This window comes from Mixophyes fleayi, chromosome 12 (assembly GCF_038048845.1).
Source record: "Mixophyes fleayi isolate aMixFle1 chromosome 12, aMixFle1.hap1, whole genome shotgun sequence".
Taxonomy (NCBI): Eukaryota; Metazoa; Chordata; class Amphibia; order Anura; family Limnodynastidae; genus Mixophyes; species Mixophyes fleayi.
The window spans coordinates 15814018-15835703 of record NC_134413.1 but is presented as its reverse complement, the minus strand read 5'-3'; the positions used below and the strand labels follow the sequence as shown (position 1 = coordinate 15835703).

The window sequence follows — 21686 nt, the reverse complement described above, 5'->3', positions numbered from 1 at the left end:
ATTGCTGCTATGGTGATGTTACAGTGAGGGGATATATCACTGCACTTTTTGTAAACATTTCACATTTTAATAACCATTATTGGACAATACATAGTTTTCTTTTCTTGCCAGATGCAAATAGTATTTTTAGATTGTACTGAAGAACACCCGCTCAGTATCCACTTGCATCATTTATTAATTCCAATGTTTAACCAAACAATTGTGTAAATCTGCTTAGTAAAGCGTTATTTTGGAAATATTACACAATCCATACAACTTAAATAATTAATTTTAACAGCGGCCTTTAAAGGGGAACAAGATGTGGAGAAGATACAAACTCGACACTGACTGGGTTGGAATCGAACTCTTGTCCTCAGGGCTGTAAGACAGCAATGCTAACCACTGTACCATAAAGCTGCCCACATATACAAGTGAAGCAAGTTTTGTTACGACATACTGCACCATCTGGTGGCACCCCAAGGCATGGTGGATTCACCAGATCCCATCTCAATAGCTCAATAGGAGCAGAGTTAAACACAGCGGGCCTTATCCATTGAGGAAAGTTAAGAAAAAAATTGAGTACGTTTTTTTTACTCAAGTTTTCTGGACAAAACCATGTTGCACTGCAAGGGGTGCAAATTAGTATTTTCCTTATATGTAAAATAATAAACTATCTGTTTTTTCATGTAGCACACAAATACGTGATAGCTTATTTGTACACTGAAATTTAAAAGATGATCTAGGACATGCCCTACCCCAAATATAAATCTGCCATCACATTTTAAATTTACCTCCCCCTCCAATGCAACATACTTTTGCTTTACTTTTGCTTAACTTTCCTTAATGAATCAGGCCCAGTGTGATTTATGCATTGTTCAACTGGAGTTCATTTGTGTAAAATAAATGTGCTCCATCTGTGTGCTACAGCAGACTTACTGTTGCCTCCTTCCCTTTAACATATTAAATATATTTTCTTTTTCAATAGATATTTAAGGGCTGGTTTTTGTGTGCGGAGTAATTCCAGCTACTTGGTGCAAAACTTGCACCTGGAAAAATTTAAAAATACACAAAGCGATTTAAAACTGCGAAGAGGGAATGGAATTGCAGAGTGAAAATAGAGGTCGCCAGTATTGGTGTGCAGCATGTAAGACACTCTGGGAGACTCACAGATTTTTGGGAGCTCTCCCGGATTCCTCGGAGAGCAGGGCAACCACCTGCATATTGACCACGTCATTGGTGAAGTGGGTAGGGGCGGGGCTAATCACGGCATCTTGGCCCTACCCCCTGCTGTAATAGGCCGAATTAGGTTCAGTTTAGGGGGCCTAAATGATGCGATTCCTATGGACACGTCCCCCAGAGGCAACATGGAGATTTCCCCTCCCGGAGGCGATATCTCCAAAGTTGGTAAGTATGAAGTAAAGTTATTATTATCGTTTATGTATAACTTGCCACACAATGGAGAAGTGCAAAAACTAGTACAATGAAACAAGTTTGGGATTGTCTCTGTACCTGCATGCCGTCACACAACGCAACAACATTGGTGCAAACCCCGGGCAGACATTGTTACATAGGGGTTTGCTCTTAAAGCCTACCATCAAACATCTTGCCATTGATGTTTTGGCAATCGGCTTGCCAGCTGGATATGTGGGCTTCTGAGGTCTGCCACCAGGGGCGGGCTGGGCTGGGGGGCAGGGGGGCATAGGCCCCCCGGGCCGCTCAGTCTGACCCCTATTCGGGCCGGTCTCCCCCCGTGGATGCACGTTTACCTTATTACCACCTGCGGCCGCATCACATGACAGGCGATGCGGCCGCGGTATCAATGACGCGGCCGCATCGCGTGTCATGTGATGCAGCCATCTGTGCGCCCCCCGGGCTGAGATTTGCCAGCCCGCGCCTGTCTGCCACCTGGCGTCTCATTTTAATCTGACTGATATGTGCAAACAGCTCTTAGGTGCTTGGAAGGCTTTTTAATACCCTTGGTGCTGGTGTCGGCATCGGTGCCGGACGCTCCTCAGACACAATATCAACCCAGCTCGCCAAATTATTGTGTGCTTGTACCTAACACTTCCACTGCCCCTGATGATACATGGCGTAGCAGAGCCTTGAATTCTCCTTATGATTCTCCTATTGTTCACTATTATTGCACCTTTGTCATTAACTCTCTGTATGCTGATTCTAGAGATGTTGCAGCCAACATTTAGTACCACTGGGGCTCATGCAGCATCTTGCGCTTACGGCCGTTCGCGACCCCTTACGATTGACGAGGCGAAACAGGGGAAGGATGGAACATGTAAGGTTGTCTTAGAGCAAATGTGACTTATGTAGACGGAGACACAGACAAACACACGCCTGTCTGGAGATGCAAACTAGCGTTGTGCTTGATCACTGGCGTAAGTTTCAAGTGGATAATAATGACCATCAGCTGAGTTTCCTGACATTCAATACTGAGGATACTTAAGTCTAAGTTTCATCTTCTGTGATGGCTAAGTGGTTAGCACTTCTGCCTTACAGCACTGGAGTCATGAGTTCAATTCCCGACCATGAACTTATCTGTGAGGAGGTTGTATGTTCTCCCTGTGTTTGCGTGGGTTTCCTCCCACTCTCCATAAACATACTGGTAGGTTAATTGGCTGCTATCAAATTGACCCTAGTCTGTGTGTCTCTCTCTGTCTGTGTGTGTGTGTGTGTATGTTAAGGAATTTAGACTGTAAGCCCCAATGGGGCAGGGACTGATGTGAGCGAGTTCTCTGTACACCGCTGCGGAATTAGTGGCGCTATATAAAATAAATGATAATAATAAAATATATCAATGCTACTCTCTGATCCCTACATTGCCACCAGCCGCTGGGATCCATTCCTCTGAGTACAATCTGCACAGGACTTATACAGCGATTGTGGCAATTACATGTTAATGAACATATTCCGGACAATGTTTCTAGGCACGGAGTGATTTCATACATATCTTTGACTAACCCACTGAATAAAATATACTATTTTTTTAAAAATTTTTTATCCATAGTTCCACTTAAATCCGATAACATATTCCAGCTGAGAATGCAGCCTAAAAAATACTATTTGATCATATTAATTCTATCTTTTGAATCTGTCATTATATTCCTATTATTGTATCTGAAACATTTATATTCAGAAGAGGAATAAAAGGGAATGCAATTGATGAAACCACTGGTGTCACTGTCTGGCTATACATGAAGCGCACAGCAAATGTTGTAATAGTTTGAATTCATTTCCATTCCATTCTGGAAGAGAATTCATCATCTGCTTACATACTCTTGTCTCCGCCGTTGTAATATGCACTGACCAGTCTCGGGTGAAATTGAGAACACGCTACAGTTTTCCCTTTCCCCCGGTCCGCTCATATTCAGATGCATGTAACCAGTGAAGTGTGACATTGTATTTCATCAACACATAACACGTGCGCTGTACACCTCTTTGAAAATACATTTATTTAGAAGCAGTGGCTTAGGTAGAAAAAAAATAAAAAATAAGTATGAGTGAACGTATTCAATATTTTTACTCTGATGCCGCAGACACAGAGAACAGACTTTTTCCATTATTTCATAATGTATTGTCAGCCCCCTGTGTATATACATCAGGGGGGGGGGGGGGTGGGAGGCACTAAACACGCGTGTGTGTAAATTTAATAAGGAAAGGACCTTACAGGCCATGTTTCAGACCCAAATCTCTTAACTTAATAATTAAAAAGTAAAAATACATAAATAATTCATGGAGAGTATAATTATTCTCTGATGTGTATATTCTAAGATGATATAATTATAAGTAGTGCTGCATAGCACACCTTGCTTAAAAAGTTGTGAATTAGCAAACTAGCTTGTGATTATTTTCATATGTTGTGGTCAAATTAAATTAAAAGGTCAATGCTTATTAGGAGATGGGGACGAAGAGATGGGGTGAGGAGATGGGGAAGAAGAGATGCAGTGAGAAGATGGGGGATGAGGAAATGGGGTGAGGAATTAGAATGAGAAGATGAGGAGAAAGGAGATGGGGATGAGAAGATGTGGACAAAGAGAAAGGAAGGAGAAAGTGGAATGAGGAGATTGGGATGAAGAGACGGAGAGAAGGATATTGGGGAAAATGAGATGGGGATGAGAAGATGTGGACAATAAGATGGGGATGAGCAAATGAGATGAGAATACGGGGATGAGTAGATATGGAAAAGAGTATAGGGATGAGGAGATGGGGAGGAGGAGATGGGGAGAAGGAGATAAGGATGAGGAGATGGGAGGGAAGGAGTTGGGGTTGAGGAAATATGGATGAGGAGATGTGGACGTGGAGATGATAGTAAGAATATGGGGACATGGACATTTATAAAAGGTATATGGGGATAAGGAGATGTGAACAAGGAGATGGGGTGAGGAAATGTGGATGAGGAGATGATAAGGATATGGGGACATGGAAATTTATAAAAAAAAAAAGTATACAGGGATGAGGAGATGTGGACAAGGACATGGGGATGAGAAGATGTGGATAAAAAGATGAGGATGAGGAGATGTGAACAAGGTGATGGGGATGAGGAGATGTGGACCAGGACATGGGAATAAGGAGATGTGGACGAGGAGATGATAATAAGGAGATGGGGACAAGGAAATGTATAAAAGGACATAGAGATAAGGAGATGGGATTGAGGCGATGGAGTAGTCTCCTGAGTTCTGCTCTCCATTGTTTAATGTGTGCAAAACAATGTGGCTACTCTCACTAACATAGCTATTTAAGCCACTATGATTATTCTATTGTCACAGTTAGGCACCAACCTAATGTAATGCAAAGACACATCATTGTGGCAGGTTGGTCTGTATATATGTTTGCAAACCAGTCCCAAGTTCTCTCATTTTAATAGTTATATTAGAAGTAGGCCTGCAACGCAAATTAAAATTTTCCTTGTGTTGTGACATGAATGTATTTTCCTGTTATTCCAGTAGTTTAGCACATAAAGCTGATGATCAATGGGGGGGGGTAAAAATAGTTGGAGCTGGGTCGGAGTCCTTGTTGAATATGGGCTGGGTGTATGACTGCTCCTCACTCTGCACCTAAATAAGGTTTGGAAACTAAGTCGTTTTTAGGGAAATTTGTTTTGTTTTTTAAAAAAAGCTGTAATTAAATTAGAACCACAAGTGGTAGCAGACAGGACTTTGAAATTGGATTCTTACTTTTTTCTGCAAGTGAATCTCTCATCTGTAACCACAATGCTGCAAATGATCTCACAAAACTTTTGCGCGGAACTTTAAAATCACGGCAGTAGGTGTGCCCCCGGGTTTGTAGACGACTTTGTCAGATTGTAATAGCTGTGCTGCTCCAGCACATGTTGTACTATTATTAAATTGCCCATTGTCGTTGTGCTGTTTTTGGGCTGTTGTACACATGCAAAATGTCCAAGAAAATTCAGCTAGACAACGGTTAATCAGGGAAGGCTGATAGCTTGGAACAAAACAATACTGCAAAAAAATAAATAAAAATAAATAGTAGCCTTGTGAGACTCATATATATAAAGAGCAATAGTGACATTAACTGGGCACACTTGGCAGAGCTTTTTTTTAGAGCTCAGAGCTGAAGAATATAAACTTGAATTTTCCAAGGGAGCCAATGCCTGGTTTGAGGTGTGAATAAGTGAAGGCAGCCATTTTGCTGTATTCAACAATTTTCACCGTAAGGGGTAAATTTATCAAGCTGCAATTGTGGGTTTGAGAAAGTGGAGATGTTTCCTATAGCAACCAATCAGATTCTAGCTATCATTTACTTAGTACATTTTACACAGTGACAGCTAGAATCTGATTGGTTACTATAGGCAACATCTCTACTTTTTAAACCCGGAAAATCGCAGCTTGATAAATTTCACCCTATCAATGCACAGACAATTATTGACATCACAGAGACATAATACACATGCCTTATGTCTCAGTTCCTAGTGAATTGATATACTTTCATGACTTAAGACTCCACCTCCCAAAATGGCTACCTCCTCTGTGAAAAAGTGAGGGGTCCACATTAACTCATCTGTGGTTTAGCCAATATATAGTATTTTTTTTAAAAATGCAGTTAAACAACAATAATTTGGGGAAGTTGCTTTATGAATGGGGTGGGCGACAGGAACACAAGTAGTCAGTGCACATAACTTTACAAACAGGTCAATATTCTATCTCACCCAACCAAAAAAAAACCAACACATTTATTAAGGCTATGGACTGACACCTACATCTGTGCCCCCAAATGGAAATGTGCATATTTTTTGCTTTGCACTTGCTCAACGAACTGTGCTTCCCCTAACGAGTTAATTGATTTTGAGATTTCCCTTTAGGAAACAAAAGAGCATTCTACTGTATTTGCTTTGGAAAGTGGTTGAATGGGGTCAGAAGATTATGCAGACGGAGGTGCCTAACAAAATGAAGGTCGCTGACCTGATTGTACATTTAACCTTCATGGGCATTTTGATTTAACTAAAAAATATCATAATTTATTTTAGTGGTAACACGAAATTGTAGCAAATTGTAAATGAAAAGGAAATGAAAGCTGCTAATATGAGCAAAGCATCACAAAGCACAGGGTCCTAAATGACAAGAACACAATACTTTGATCCTGTGATATGTATGTAAGGCAGCCAGACCCAGGGCCTATATGAAAGCAATGTGTGGCTTGTGAACATTGCTATAATTAAAGCTTTGAAGTTGAAATGACACGGACATGTGCTAAGACTAGATAAATGTGTCTACTTTGCTCGCTGGCAGTCCTTCCTTCTGCAAGGAAAGATCTGGATTTCAGGAAGCCATTTCTAGACCTCTAATATAATGGTCAGATTTTATATAAATATTATGATGATCTAATTAACTAAAATAGAATAATTATTATCTTTAAGACCCCCATCGTTTATGTAACAGGACACAATCATGAGAATTTTTTTTTTATTTATTTGATCATCCTTTTAAATATAGTTTAGCCTCCGATTTATTCATTTGGCATGTGATATGTTCAGGTTCACTATAAGAGCCTTTCACATCAGGCGGGTCTCACTTGATGACCTCTCTAATATAATTCACTCAATTAGTCCAATTGGGGCTACTTTGGCTATATGGATAGATACTGATATTACAGTTACAGGCTGTTTGAAGCACTGCAAAAAATGCTAAATTCATCTGGGGAAAAGAGACAAATAATCCACTCTTGAAGGAGAAGTTAGCTTCTTAGAGTCTTCACATGCTGACCAGAATAACCTGCTCTGTTCTGATGAAGCCAAGATGGTCTACAGCAGGTGTGGCTACAGGGGGGGATGTTCAGCATCAGCAGCGTAACAATATTTCCTATTCTAAAAACCCAGTGACTCAAAGGCCTCTCAAGCAAATGGCTTTACCCATAAGCCTCTTTTTTTGGAGAGGATAATTTGACAAGAATCAAAAATCATTATAAATGTGTTTTTGAAATGAGATCTCTAATTTGATACAAATTTCATAGGGAACTATTAAAGCACCATTACCATCAAAAGTTTCATTCAGTACTTTAAAATAGCTGCAGAAGACAATGTCCTTGATTGCTGCTCCTCATTGACCCTCCCGCTCATTCAGGGAAGGGCTTGCAAAGTTTTTCGCCAGGAGCAAGACTCCACTCAACTGCCTATTTCAAAGGAAAAAAAATGCATGTGGCCCAGTGATCAAGCCCAAAGTAGCCCACTATGGGACCAGCCCAGGTCGCAGATGCCCCCCAGCCCAGCCATCCTCTGAGGTCACCTCCACTCTTTTGTAGCACCCTACAGTCCCGTTTGTAACCGGTACCTGGGAAAAATGGCTGTAGGGATCAGCCACAGAACTTTGGGAAGTGAAAAAAACTAATTAACTGCAGGTGGTATTGCTAAATTTAATAATGAAATTTAATAATAATATTTGTTGTAATGTTCCAGTTTACCTTAAAATTAATTAGCACACGCTGCCTTCGCACTCACCATTAGTTCCCATCTCCTTTTACCATTTGCTTTAAATGCCTACGTTCCTATCTCCCCTATCTTGTTTATGTACTCAGTTATGTTTGGGACCTGTTATATATGCAAATAATATAAAAATAAATTGTTCTGTGGTGAATATCTCCAATGATCTACAATACTTGAATCTTCATGGATGATCCATATTTTTCTTTGCGTTCAATAAAAAATCCAAATAAACCTTTTTTGTTTGTGAAATTTACTTCTACTGCAAATATAAGAAACCTAGCAAGTATGTTTCTTAGAAGCAGCCTAGGTAAACATATGACTTTTCATGGTACTTTTAACAAAAAGATGCCAGTTGTCTTGTGCGTAGGGGAGAGAAACTCTCTGATAAGTCGATCTTTGCTTGTGAGACATTTGCCCGTAGACAACATGTTGACACCGTGCAGAGGAACAAGTGCTCATTTGCCATTCTATAATATAAACTTTTAGGATTAATGAGGCATAAGATGCTGCTGAGTACCTTATGGCCTTCGGTGTTGGATTACCAGATGGTAACGAAACCCCTGGAGTGTCCTTTTGTTATTATTAAAAACTGGCAAGTCTGAAATCAGCAATATCAGGAAAAATGAAGCCAGGACATAAAGCAATTTCCGCTAAAAATTAATATAGTATGCTGCATCCCAAGGAGGAAAGTCTGCGAGAAAACTTTGCTTTGAAGTCTGTATCCTTTCCCAAGTCTCAGAGACGGTAAGAAGCCATTCACTGAAGCCTGGCAAGTTCAATTACAAAACCTGCAATAGGAAATATGCACCAGATGGTCATATAACTGTTACGCATAAAAGAATACTATTTAAAGGGATTGTCCGCTTTCAAACAACTTTTTGGCTTTCACACACCCTCCTGCAGCTTTTCCAAAGAACATTTTTTACTTTACTTCATTTTGGGACAAAGTTAACACACCTAATAAAATATAGGGCAAAGATATTTATCTTTGCTGTTGTGCTCTCTTCATTGGATACACCCTTATCCTGAGAGCAATTATGTGTCATAGCCAAGGGCAACAAACTCTTTAATGATAAAAGACATGGCTGAAAAGCTCAGATGGAAGATAGAAAGAAAGATGTCTTTAAAAACCATTGCCGGAGAGCATGTACAAGCTGTTAAAGTGGAATCCCTGTTAAGGTAAATATATTGAGTTAGATTTTCCATAGATGCCATAGGCACAGCAAAATTATAAAGATCCATATTTTAGCCATGATCTTTTGTTTGCGTTGCGAATCCCGGTATTCTGGTTATTATCACTTTTAAGTGCAGGCCTGTTTCAGCTTCTCTTTTGTTCTGTGCAAGCCCCTGCTGGGGTATACACTATCGCTCTCTACTATTATGGTATCTGGTAATCCAGCTCACAACTCATTAACTTTCACACATCTGTACCTGCTTGAAAACTCTGTACTTGGCTTTACCTGGCTGAACATGTGACCAACGGGCCTATTTACTAATACGTGGCAATGGGGCTGGTTTTTTTTACTGCTTATTACAGCAATACAAAATCACCTTTTGCCATGATTTCTCAATAAAATCTTGCGCTATCTATCTCCGCTTTCAAACAACTTTTTGGCTTTCACACACCCTCCTACAACTTTTCCAAACAACAGGGGCTGTGGCCCCTGACAAATAGGTAGAATACCTATATCCAACCAAAATGCCCGCTTTGGTTGGGAATAGAGGTGTTCTCCATTTAATAAATAGAGCCACAAGTGAGGATTGTGAAACGCGTAAAGGCATTGGATAAAGTAGACGTGAATGTGCCTGACGGTACTGCCCCTTAGCACTCAGTGGAAAAAGAAAGGGCCCTTCTCACACATAATGAAACAGTTCTTGCTAATAGCTAGTGACCAGGCCTGGATTTGTGGCTTGAGGCCATATAGAGGTCACAATGTTATAAAGGGGCGCCCTGGTCTGTGTTCATAATTGACTTCTTATTATAATGTAAATAGACTAAAATAGAGGCTAATTATTCCCATTTTATACTACTTTTACACAGGTAACATGCCCAAAGGGGTTGGGGCATGCTGAGTTACCACAGTGGTGGTGAGGTGGTAATAATATAAATCTGGGCCTTACAGTGACATATGTCTCAATAACTGGTATGTGCAAGGAGCTAAGTATTTATATGTGCTTCTTAACAGAAATCATTCCCTGGCTTCAGATTGACAGAAAGACCATAACTCCGCTTCACACAAGTAGGTTGGTTAATTTGGTTTATTACACTGAACATTGGTTTATCACGCTTTTAATTTTTGGTTTAAAATGAAAAGCGTGATATGAAGAGGAAGAAGGGAGAGAGAGAACATTTTCTGTAGGAAACTGTGAAAACTATGACTAATAAGCAGCCGGATAGAGCTCATTACTACACATACAGATTGGCTTCGGTACAAAGCCGATGAGTTACAATGGGGGTCACATCATGTTACTGTTGGATAACAATCTAAAACCACTCCTTGCATCACATCCTATTCTACTCATAAGCTGCTATATAACTACAGCTCCCATCACTTTGAAATAAAAAAAAAAATGGGGTGATCATGTGACCTAAAGTTTTTTTCGGCGCTGGAAATTAGAAACCGGAGATCTGCCATCACGGAAATAATCCACAAATTGTTCTAGATTCACCCAATATGGATTGACTAAATAATACTCACTGGACAATCAGGTCAATCACAGTGCATGAAATGTAAAGAATCAGCAAACATCAAATGTCACAAGTCTATAGTTTATTAAAAGGATCTTACAGCACCTCAGAATTTCCTAATGTTACTAGCTGCACTTCGACAAAAAAAAACCTGCAAGTACCTACTCCAATGTAGAGGTCGGGCATCCTCCCTTGTGTCCCCTTTTGCCTGAAGAAGCGTGATGGGGGAGGGAAGAGGCGTTCTAACGTAGAGTTCAGTAATGGGGCGTTCGCTGAACTGAGAGTCGATGCCGACATGAACACAGATATGGATATGCCCCTTTTCTTTAACTCCTCTTCTACAGCTATGTTATATTTGGCAGCGATGGGACTGGGAGACATACACGTGATGATTATGATGCACTAGCTAACCGCCTCTGATTGGCTGATTACAATCTCACCTCTGAAGCTGCTGGGTACTGACTTCACGGAATGTCCACATATTACAGGGTTTTGTGAGCCATTTATACACAGAGAGCTGTTTCTTCTGTATTATATGAAGCCTATGGGCCTGTTTCATTAAGGCATGCACACTAATGCACGTGAATCGGGTATACGCACGTCTGCATTCAACAAGGAGCGGATGTGAACATGGCCGGATTAAGGGGGGGGCACAGGGGGCATGCGCCCCGGACCCCCCTCTCTCTGAGGGCCCCCCGCCGCCGGCTTAGAGGAGAGAAGCCTCCGCGCAGCACCTACAAGCCAGTGATCTAAAATGTACAGCAGCCGCAGTGTTGCTGTACATCTGGACTCCTGCCAATGACTTGGTCCGTCTGAAGGGGGGAGGGTTTGTATTAATGAGAGGTGCGCGGATGCATCAGGGGGGGGGGGTATGCGAAGAGAGGGAGAGAGAATGATGGAGTGAATCTTAGGTGAGTAACAAAAAGTGATAACAGCTTTGTCTTGGACCTCTTCTGCTTGAATAGCGATCATAACTGTTCTGTGTATGACTTGGAGAAAGCTTAGTGTACAAAATGTCAATGTAATGTTCTTGAAATATAACTGAATAATAAATTATCTGAGTGTGAGAAACCGAGAGTAAGAGAAGACAGGGGGGCAGAGAGTATGAGGCTGAGACAGTGTGGCAGAGAAAGGAACAGTGAGAGAGAAAGGACAACGGGAGAGAGAGGTGGAAAGGGAGAGAGGTGAGAGATTGAGACAGAGAAAAGATAATAATAATATGTGGGCTATTAATTTAATGGTGCAGTTTCCATGAGGACTAATTATTTAATTGATAGGTGCTATCATATATATTTATTTTACTGGTGTTGGTGGAATATTTAATTAAATGCTGTGCTGGATTCGGGACTATTTATTATTTAATTTGGGTCTAAGTTTGGGGAGAAGGAGGGCTAATTTATTAAACGTGAATATGAAATAATAATTGTCACCAATGGTTGTGTGAAAGTGGTTTATTTGTTACATGTGAATGCTATTAATTTATTGCTGGGCCGTTTTTTGGGGAGGGAAATAGTTTTTATTAAATGTGTATGCTATTAATTCAATGTCAGGGCTAGTTGGGAGAAACAGTTCTATTATTAAATTTGTATACTATTAATTTTATTTAATTTTATATTCAGGCCTATTTGCAGGGAGGGAGGCCTACATATTAAATGTGGGTGCATTGATTTAATGCCAGGACTGTTTTAGGTTTCACGAACATTCCAGGATCTACACAAGCAACAACTGAGTTTAAGACACCAGCAGCCATAGGTGATGAAAGTTACAAGAACAGGTAGGAGAGAGGAGGACAGTCTGCCATCTGTTCTGAATCTGGTGGGACAGTCCCGAATTTGGGCGACTATCTCGCTTAGTCAAGATTTGGTCCAACTACAAGGACAGTTGGGAGGTATGTCCCACATCACACTGTACTACTGGTGAAGGCAGAGCTGTGTGCTCCTAACAGTAGTGCACACAGTATTGTCTGTGTATATGTCTAAAATTATAGCCATAGTACACCATAGGGGCCCCCCTGTCTAAAGTGCCCCGGGCACCCCAGAGCCTTAATCCAGCTCTGGATGTGAAGCTACGTCTGGTGATGAATACGGGCATAGATCTGGTCTTCTCTTATAGAAAAGACACTGCAGGATACGTCCAATATATATGAGGAATTTAAAATCACAAAAGAAGGCCCTGTGTGTTTTCGTCTATGAAAACAATTGTTTACAAATGTTTATGGTGCTGTGTATGTGGGTGTAAGTACTCCTGCCGGTATACTGTCAAATACGCTACAGATGCAGAACTGGACATATCTTGAGATGTGTCTAACTCCGTATATGAACTGAAATATGCTATTTTTGCATTATCACGTATCCTGTTTATTTGGATTCATCATGTGTTGGAATTTTGGGGAAATTAGCACTGTGTGGTAAATAATTCTAGTGGAAAATGGGGACATTTCTGTGAAAAGTGGGAGACATATAAAGTTTACAATATATATCTCTTTGGTTTCCTCCATGATTTTACAGTTTTTTGAAACTAATGAGTCTGAATTTGTACTGAACTACAGAAATGAATAGAACTTAACACAGACCCAGGGTACGGCCTTCCAACTGGCCTTACTCCAGTCGTACCACCATTGTATAAAGTTACAATTAATTTATCACTAATAAAACACAAATTTCTTTTTATTATAGCTATACTAATTTTGGAACCATCACCCTCTGTACCTCTTGACCTGCTTCCCTAGCCCTATTTTCTTAATCTTTGGCCTACTTCTCGCTAATTTCTACCATCACTTTCACTCACTGTCCTAGATATAATTTGATTTGCATTACCATGTTACCTGTGTGTATGTGTTTTTGCATTTTTTTGTTCTTCATTTTTTGTTCTCTCTGTATCATGTGTCATGGGTCACTCTTTTCTGTATATGTCATGTACGGCACTGCGGACCCTTTGTGGCACCTTATAAATGAAAGATCATAATAATAATAATAATAATAATAATCATCATCATATAGGCCCCACCCACATCAAGTGGGATTTGAGAGGATTGCCCACTCTGCCAGGTGTCCTAGAGAACTCCCCAAAATTTGGGAGACTCCCCGACAGAATAGGCAAGTAGGCACTTCACAATGAACCAGCGACACCACCGAATCACGAGGAATTTGGTGATTTCTTAGGCTACATTTACATGACTATTTTTCAGCCCACAGCCCTGCATATCCTCCATTCATTATTTTCCAAATCAGAAATATGAAAGTATGAATTGTTCTACGTGAATTAGTCAGAAAATGAACAAATCAAGATTTGAAACCTGCGGACCTATGTGACACACGGGCGACGTCCGCTACCAATAAAAAGCAGATGGCGGAACAGTCAACCTTAAAAGTCATATCTTTTAAAAGTATCATAATAATTAGATTGCAAATGTATATTCATCCACGATCTATACACAAACATTTCAATACCAAGTAATTATTTTTTGGTTATGAGAGCTGATGCATTCACATTTTCAATTTAAATGCAAATATTTTTAATGCTTTGCTCACAGTTTTCTGTGTTTTTGTTTGTGGTTGGAAAAAAAATAAGGAATAACTAAGAACTTTTTTTTCTTTTGAATACATAGGCAGAAGACAAATGTGAGTTTTCACAGTGAATGAGCAGATTAACTTATTTTTGCAGTCTAGCCAGCTCTACTTGGTGTAGATTTTTTTTAATTTTATTTTGAATTCACTCCACTCATTCATTTTTAGAATAAAAAAAGCTGCTCTTTGTTTAAAGGGAAATCGCCCCCGAAATCAGTTTAAACTAGAGATGTTCAGGCTCGGTTCCTCGAGAACCAAACACACCTGAACTTAGGGCATCGGAGTACCAAGCCGTGCCGGCTCGGTACTTTCGCGCGCCCTCAGAGTCGAAAACGAGGCAAAACGTCATTGTTACATCGTCAGATCTTGGATCTTGCGATTTCTGGATTCCTTTTTAAGATCCAACATAACGGTGGGTGGGAGGGAGGGAGGGTGGTCCCAAGGACAATTCCATCTTGCACCATTTTTCTTTTCTGCCATTGCTGTGTGCCAATGTGTACTAGATGTGCTAGGAACTGCCATGTGTTTGTGTCATTGTTCTGTCGCCTACCATCCAGCCAGGTCGCTGCAGAATTTGTCCAAAAGTGTATGAAAATAATATTGTGATTTGTGAGGTGGTCAAAATTGACTGCAAATGACTTGAAATTATTGTTGAGGTTAATAATAATGTAGGAACAAAAAAGAACAAAAAAAATTTGATTTTAGCATATTTTAGGCTGTTTTCTAAAAAATCCAAAACCAAAACACACGAGGGCGGTGTTGCCAAAACCAAAACATGAAGCTAATCCAGTTCCAAAACCAGTTCACGGGGGTAACAGTAGGTTTTGCAATTCACACAGACAAACCTGGCAACAGTCCCGACCCAAGGGCACTGACAGCTTTGTCCTGCGGTGGTTAGGTTGGGATTTATGCCCCATCCACTGCCGCATAGCAGAGCAGCGGTGCACGAGTGCAGCGCAAATGTCACCGTGCATGTCGCAGCGAAAGGATGTTTTGGAGATGGTGGAGGTGGACCGGCACTTGGATGCGCTGAGCATGCCACTGGTGGGAAGTGGCCAAGCCCGTAAGATCATGCCCACTCCTCGCGCACATTGTTCCATTCCCATATGCAAATATTCCTGCTGATGATGACCATCAGCATGTATCGTTACTGGGGAAATAAATAAATAAAATGTATCCCACCATATTCATAAACGTGTAGCGAGCATCAGCACTACTAACCAGCTAATGCAGGAGGACAAACAGTGTGGGGGTCCCTCCATAATATCCACAACCAGTGCCAAGCTGGGCTGGTCGCACTATAACAGGGAGTCTCAGAGCATTGTCTGTGGAACTACAAATCCTAGTAAGCTCGGTTTGGACATGCTGGGCGCTTATACTCAGGATGCCCTGGAAGACAGGTCCCACTTCAGCACACACATTTCATTAAAAAAAAATGTTTCTTAGAAATATTCAGCAAATTTCTAATTCCCATATTTATTTCAATCCTAGGCAACTTATTTTAATTTTTAAATTCAAAGATTAAAAAATTAAAAACTCTTTAAGGACGATGCACAAAATGGTCCTAGTGGAGCTGTGACAGAATGAAACCAAAGGAGCCTGTCCACGACCTGCCAATTACAGCGTCTTGCCTCTTTTGTTAAGCACGATCAATCATTCAGAAAACAATGCTGACGCTTGTTGCCAAAGTATTTTCTACAATATTTTTAGGAATTTCATCCCTCAGAAGTCAGACTTGTGGCATTGATCCAGTGATAAGGCAGCACGGTGGCTTAGTGGCTAGCACTTCTGCCTTACAGCACTGAGGTCATGAATTTGATTCCTAACCATGGCCTCATCTGTGTGGAGTTTGTATGTTCTCCCTGTGTTTGCTTGGGGTTTCCTCTGGGTGCTTCGGTTTCCTCCCACACTCCAAAAACATACTGGTAGGTTAATTGGCTGCTATTAAATTGTCCTTAGTCTCTCTCTGTGCGTGTGTGTGTATATGTTAAGGGATTTAGATTGTAAGCTCCACTGGGGCAGGGACTGATGTGAATGAGTTCTCTGTACAGCGCTGCGGAATTAATTAGTGGCGCTATATAAATAAATAGATGATGATCATGATGATGAGTCCAATAATATAACAAATAGTGGTCTATCAATTAATGAACTTAGTTCCTTTAGCACACAGGGGTGAAAGCCACCTGAGCCAGTTGCTTAGTTTTGATTAAGCATAACTTCATCTCCTCCTATGTTAGACAAGTAATATTTAATGGTGTGCATAGGCTATTCTACACAACCAACGTACGATATAAATAGTTCAAACGTTATTTAAACTTGTCTGGGCAGGAGAAAAATGTCTGAATATTCTTTGTATAATTCTGTGTAGAATGGTTTGCTAAAAAAAAAAAAAAAATAGAAATAGAGAACATAGAATTTAGTAAAATTTCACTTGCAGATACCCTACAAAGAAAACAGCTTCCAACTTCCACCCCCACATGCACCAGAGGATTTTGGTTTCTGACAGTCTTTCACTAATGTATGGATATCGATTCAACTGTACGAACAAAGAATACCATTTCATCTTCATAGGGATGAATTATGTATTTCTGTGATTTTTACATTTCTTTGTAATGTTATATATTTATTTTGTGGGATGCAGATTCCAAAACCACATTGTTAGTATTCATACAATTTAGACATCATTATAATTTGAATTTGAAACCGACGCTTTTACCAGGCTGCCATGCAAATAAAAATCCTGGGAGAGCAGCAGCAATGACCCTATGGTTCTTCCTGAATAACACTGAACATAAATCAGCTTTCTTCATCCCCAGCTATTCTCTCTGCTTCTTTATTTTCCAGCTGCCATAATTATTGTCACAATCTACAGTTTATTTATTTTTCGCTTTGTAATTTCCGTCTCTCACACATCTGTCAGTGATGGGTAACTGTTGAGTGTTACAATTCTACAGGTTTTATCAACATACTGTATGACTCCCATGCACAGATGATTGCCGAGAGTAACAAGTTAGTTAAATCTAAGTTAAAAGTGAGGCTTGTCGGCCTTTTGGCTAAGATCAAGTGAGCATCTGTCCAAATAGGGGATCTGCCCACCCTGAAAGGGCCATGGGAAAGCTTGGTCTGGCCAGACGGACGGTAGCTTGAAAGTCTGAGGTAGTGCCCCTGGAGTAGTGACCCAGGGGAACCTGAACTCACTTGGGGTCTGGTCACCCTTACTTGACACGGTGGCACAGAGCACAAACCTCACATTCAGCTACACACTCTTCCTTGCTCCGGCCTTCTGGCTAGGTAGGAATAATTTGTAACACCTCGGCCGGAAGGCTGGGGACGTTTTTCACGGCACTATTTATTTTTCTCACTGTTTGTCACTTGACTTATTTTTATGTTTTTTTTCACGGATTGCCGGTGGTGCAGTAGTTCTTATGGGTCCGATCCCCAATGATCTAGGGGAGGTGGTGTGGTCCTAGTGGCTCCCACTTCCCTGAACCCTCTGAGGTCTCCCCTTCTCGGGGGAAGGAGAAGATCCTGTGCTATGGGGGAAGCTTTGGTGGAACGCTAGGAAAAAGGGATCTCCCTAGCCTTGCGGCGGGGAAGGGTGGTCGGCGATAGAGAGTCCCTTCCTCTCTTGAGGAGGATCTGAACCGTAGCCTTGAGCATGTTTTTTTGAGTTTTCACTTATTTTTTCAAGCACTTGGGAAGAAAGCACGTTTTTCAGGCTTTCAATAAAAAAACAGGTTAGTTAAATCACAGATATAAATGCAATGTTTTCTTGTTTCAGTTTGACCTGCCAACCCCACATATAACCTTATTGGTGTCTTTAAAATATGAAACCATACTTTCCTACTCTGCCAGAATGTTCGGGAGACTCCTGAATTTTAGATAGTTCTCCCTGACCCCAAGAGAACAGGAATTTCTCCCTGATCTCACCTACATCCTACCTGCATCCTAGTGATGTGGTGGGACGGGTTCCCAATGACACAATTCACTTAGAATCATGGATTTTTGCCCCCCACCCACTGCCATATATACGTTTAATATATAGTCTTACATAGTAAAAGTATTAGATCTCCTGTCCAGTACTCATCACAATATAGTCAGGAGGAGAATGTCAGAAGCAGTGTTGGGGAAACATATAAGTCAATAAAAATATTTGGAGGGGATTTTGGATGTATTTTTTTTTCTAAATTATGGAAAAATATATTTATATGGAATCCTTGTCCCAAGCATTCTACATCATAGATACCATGGGCCTGAGTCATTAAGGAGAGCAAAGCATAAAAAAAGAAAACCAAAAAATGTTGGTTTGGAAGTTCTCTTCAGGGTGGCATGGGTAACATGGAAATGATCAAGTGTATATTTTGTGCACAAAGTGTCATCTTGCATCACCAAGGAACAAAGCTCGGAATGTTACTCTAATCCAACATAAAGGAAAGCCTCAGTCTCTTTTGGGAGAAACACACAAGACGACAAACCCGATGGCAGTTCCAAAAGTAAATATAAACCTATTAATTGCACAGTTAATGATAGTTTTAGAAATAATGTCTTGCGGAATCTGCCTCATTTCAGCAATAGATGGCTAGTGCAGGACCAATAAGGCAAGTACCTAATTTTATTATTTTTCAAACAATGCTGTACTGGTTTTATACACAGACAGGCGCCGTCCATATGTCTCTGCGTCCGCACAGAGACGAACGCCTGCCTCCTATGATGCGGCCCTCCTACTCCATGTTTAATGCATGGCAACGGCACTCTATTCCAGGATCCAGCGGCAGCTGCTTACGTCACCGCCGCTGGTAATCATGTGATCTTTGCTCCTCTATTTATACTTGCCTCTGGCACCACAAGGGTGCCAGAGTATTGGTACCCTCTACTCTAGCACTACCTATTTGTCCACCTGCTTATGGACTCCAGTGTTTGACCTCGGCTTCTTTATGACCTCACTTCTGTCTATCCCTATTGGCGTGGAGCGGACTCCTGTGTTTGACCCGGTCTGTCTGACCTCACTTTTGGATCACCTTTGCATTGTTCCTGTCTGCACAGTTTGACCCAGATCACCTGACCATCCTTGCCATCTGTTGCTTGGCTGGTAACTCTGTTTGAGGACCACGACCTGCGCGTTTCCCACAGCTAAACACAAACTCCCATGCGGGGGTCTCTGGAGAAGACCGGAGGCACGTTAGGCTCCGCACCTCACTGTAGAGTACGTCAATACCAGCAATCTCAGTTCCAGATAATGTGACACATTATTAAGTCAGTGTATAGTCCGGTTCATGCCACAACTGGTATGTGGTTGAGTGATCAGGGTTAAGGTCAATATCTGGCTTTCACTGCTCACTGGGTGATTCTAGAGTGTCCAGAAAAGGTCAACCCATAGGTTCTTCACTGTCATTGTCATCATCTTCATTATCATTGACCTCAAAGCTTAAAAAAACATAATAAGTAAAGCATTGCCTCCAGACAACTTAACATTGGAACTTCTATGCATATCGTTACTGCCTAGCAGTCAGAGCAATTTCTGAACATTTCAGATTTTTCTCATGCTCTTCACTTACCAAGACATTGAAAGCATATTAGGGGGGCAGCACAGTGGCTTAGTGGTTAGCACTTCTGCCTCACAGCACTGGGGTCATGAGTTTAATTCCCAACCATGGCCTTATCTGTGTTGAGTTTGTATGTTCTCCCCGTGTTTGCGTGGGTTTCCTCTGGGTGCTCTGGTTTCCTCCCACAATCCAAAAACATACTAGTAGGTTAACTGTCTTCTATCAAATTGACCCTAGTCTGTCTGTGTCTGTGTGTATGTTAGGGAAATTAGACTGAAGCTCTGATGTAAGTGCGTTCTCTGTACAGTGCTGTGGAATTAGTGGCGCTACATAATTAAATAAATGATGACGAAATGATGATGATGGTGATATTAGCATTTGCAAGGAAGATCAGTGCCCATTTTAACAGATCACATGGCGCAAGAAATGTTCTTGCCACATTACAAAGAACAATTTGCCAAAACATCCCCTCATATGGGATCTTCCAACTAGATGGAATTCTATATTGAATTTGCTAGAATACGCATGAGCACTGAAAAGCCATCAGTGACTGTTACCATATATCCAATATTTGTGAGTAATGTCTTTTGTCACCAAAGCAAATGACAACTGATGGAAAGACATCTGGAAACTGCTGAACTGTGTCCATGTTTGTGAGCAGGCATGATTGTTTCATTAGTAACATTTTACCCATAGTTTGCTAGAGCAGTTAAGCTAAATCCCGAAGGATAATGAGAGTGATCACCTCAACGAGCTGTTTCCTTCTCCAAACCAACATTGACATATCCATATGTCTTCACGATGCATTAAACAGGCAAACGGGAATGAGAGTGTTGTGTTGGAATGGGGATGATGAAGAGAGTGCTGGTCAGGATGATGAGAGTCAAGGTTTGATAATCGACAAGGATGAAGAATGATAATGTTGCCAGTGGTGAAGAATTAGCAACCATGGTACACTGTATGCAGATAGGCAGTCAGACAAGTGTGTAGAAATAATCAAGGAAAGACAATTGTTTAAATGCAGAACTGTTGGATCCAAAATGGGGATTTTTATGCTACATCAGAAAAGTGAATTTGTGCTTTTGCATTGCCAAGAAACATTTGCACTAAGACTTTAGTCGTTTATATAGCAAGAGAAGGAAATGTATCAGGTAAAATAAAGCATCACTGTGTACCCAACAACCTCACGGTAATGAACGCATTCATGAAATTCACCAAAATTGCCTCGCAAGGCAAATCTATCAACACCAATCCAAAACACCTATACTGATGGGGATGGTGCAAGTTGTTTTTTAAAACCACTTCACTTTAAACCCACACAGCCCATAAGATGCAGCAGGTATGTCTACAGCAAGTGACAGCTAGGGATAGGTGTGTGTACAGCAAGTGACAGCTAGAGATAGGTGTGTCTACAGCAAGTGACAGCTAGAGATAGGTGTGTCTACAGCAAGTGACAGCTAGGGATAGGTGTGTGTACAGCAAGTGACAGCTAGGGATAGGTGTGTGTACAGCAAGTGACAGCTAGAGATAGGTGTGTCTACAGCAAGTGACAGCTAGGGATAGGTGTGTGTACAGCAAGTGACAGCTAGAGATAGGTGTGTCTACAGCAAGTGACAGCTAGAGATAGGTGTGTCTACAGCAAGTGACAGCTAGAGATAGGTGTGTCTACAGCAAGTGACAGCTAGGGATAGGTGTGTCTACAGCAAGTGACAGCTAGGGATAGGTGTGTGTACAGCAAGTGACAGCTAGAGATAGGTGTGTGTACAGCAAGTGACAGCTAGATATAGGTGTGTCTACAGCAAGTGACAGCTAGGGATAGGTGTGTGTACAGCAAGTGACAGCTAGGGATAGGTGTGTGTACAGCAAGTGACAGCTAGAGATATGTGTGTGTACAGCAAGTGACAGCTAGGGATAGGTGTGTGTACAGCAAGTGACAGCTAGAGATAGGTGTGTGTACAGCA

The 21686-nt window shown here is 41.1% G+C and overlaps 1 protein-coding gene across 2 annotated transcripts in view; it reads right to left on the bottom strand.

Moving 5' to 3' along the window:
• MDGA2 (MAM domain containing glycosylphosphatidylinositol anchor 2) overlaps positions 1-21686 on the bottom strand; it is a 241464-nt gene that overhangs the window by 156686 nt on the left and 63092 nt on the right. The gene's annotated exons all lie outside the window — the stretch shown is intronic.